This window comes from Trachymyrmex septentrionalis, unplaced genomic scaffold, assembly GCF_001594115.1.
Source record: "Trachymyrmex septentrionalis isolate Tsep2-gDNA-1 unplaced genomic scaffold, Tsep1.0 scaffold165, whole genome shotgun sequence".
Taxonomy (NCBI): domain Eukaryota; kingdom Metazoa; phylum Arthropoda; class Insecta; order Hymenoptera; family Formicidae; genus Trachymyrmex; species Trachymyrmex septentrionalis.
This window is the reverse complement of record NW_017304811.1, coordinates 299,375-301,239: the sequence shown is the minus strand read 5'-3', so window position 1 is coordinate 301,239 and position 1,865 is coordinate 299,375. Positions and strand designations below refer to the sequence as shown.

The window sequence follows — 1,865 nt, the reverse complement described above, 5'->3', positions numbered from 1 at the left end:
ATATAATATACATATGTTATAATTATTGTATTAAATAAGAAATTATAAATTAAAAAATTACTGAATTTTAATAAATATTTTTTCGAATAGTACTAAACATTCGTTAAACATTTACTTACAGCAAATAAATATTTAATACTTAATCAAAAATAATGGTTAAATCAAATTAATGGTTTTTGTACCGAATAAATATATTTTTACATTAAATAAATTTAATACTTTTAAAACAAATATTAATTAAAAGTTAGTACATATTTTAGTTTTACATAAATATGTAACATTATTATTACTTTGTGTTTAACAGAAGTGATGTGTATAAATAGCATTAGATTTAAATTTACATACCCAAAGTATCCCACACGAGTAACAAAGGATTAAGCGATTCGTATTCACCAAAATAGATCACTTCGGGCGTTCCTTCCGCTGAGAAATAATCAATTTAAAACCGGCGAAGGAATTCCATTACAATAGATACGAGTCCTCGAGCAATTTGATATTACAAGCGTCTATTGGCCGATGTCCCGTCGATCTTTTTACTGGGTGTTCCTTCGCTCGGAGCTGAAGAGAGAGAGAGAGAGAGAGAGAGACAGCATTCAGAGATATTAGGAAAATCCACGCGTACTCATCCTTGCACTCGTACGTACGTTACTCCAATTCCCGATGCGAATCGGAACGCAAAGACCGGTCAAAGGCGCGTCGTCGTCCTGGTCGCCTTCGGCCGCTAGGAGCGCGCTAGTCGCGAGCGCGCACTTCGGTCGCGCACGACGCTCAGTCTGCCGCAGTCAGCAGCGCGTGTGGGTTGTGTTATTCTTTCGTCGCGTCGCGTCGATCTCTCTCTCCCCCCGCTCCTCTCCCCCCTCACTCTCTCACTCACTTTGACCGAGAGATCGCACGAGCTAGATCCTTCGTCAGGTTCGTTCGGCTCCTTGTACCCAGTGCTTGAGAGAGTTCGTTACTTCGTGGGAACGCGTTCCTACGTGAAGTACGTTGCGATATATCACGATATATCGCACCGGTGCGACGGTACTGTATTCCGTTTCGCGCTTTACTTCGTTATTGTCACGCTCGCGCGCGTGCGGTCGAAGTAACACAGAAGTCCTCGGCGCGTCTCTCCTTCGCGCGTTAACCTTCCGAGTTCCGCGACCGGTTTCTCTCCGGAATAATCCTTACAATTAATTAGTGTCAACGACGTAGCTCCGCCCGCGATCTGTGTGTGCATTATGTGTGATCAGTGCGCGGGATAATGTGACGCCGTGCGCCACGTTTTCGAAACGCGCGCTCGTCGGAAGATCCGGAGGTTTTCGGGAGTGCCGACTAGTGCGAGAGCGAGAGGCGAGGTCTCGTTTAGTAAAACCGCGATAGTGTCGTAGCGGCCGTGCGTGCGGCGTCCTTTGTGGTCGGCGACACGGGGAGAGCAACAAGAGGAGAGTATACGGGACGAGAGAGGAGGGCGAAAGGACGGAAGGTGCCCGTGAGAGTAGTACGGCGTGAAGTTGCTGCCGCTATACGATTAACGGATACGAGCGACGAGCAGCCGCCGCGCCGGACGGTGACGGGGAGGGTGAGTACTGATTCTTCTTTTTCTCCTCCCGCTTTAGAGTTTATCCGCTCATCTCGCAGCAGCCGTTCTGCTACATACCGATGAAGGCGGATACATGCGTCTGTGTGCGCGCGCGCGCGCGAGAGCACGCTCTCCTGCTCGGATGCACGAAAGCGATGCCGATCGAGCACGCTACCTTGCACGCTCGCATCCGTGGCACACGAGGCGGTGCACGCCACGCGATGACGCGATTGGCTTCGCTGCACGTTCATTCTGTTCGGGTAACGCGATCTCAGGTCCCAGAATGGAATCCTTTCTTCTTCTT

At 48.2% G+C, this 1,865-nt stretch overlaps 1 protein-coding gene across 1 annotated transcript in view; it reads left to right on the top strand.

Annotated features, from left to right (window-relative positions):
- The first annotated feature begins 929 nt into the window (after positions 1-929).
- The window catches only part of LOC108746309, a 260,533-nt gene continuing 259,597 nt past the window's right edge, over positions 930-1,865 (top strand). Inside the window, exon 1 of the mRNA XM_018483001.1 lies at positions 930-1,561. The gene's annotated coding sequence lies outside the window, so the exon portion shown is untranslated. The remainder of the gene's footprint in view (positions 1,562-1,865) is intronic.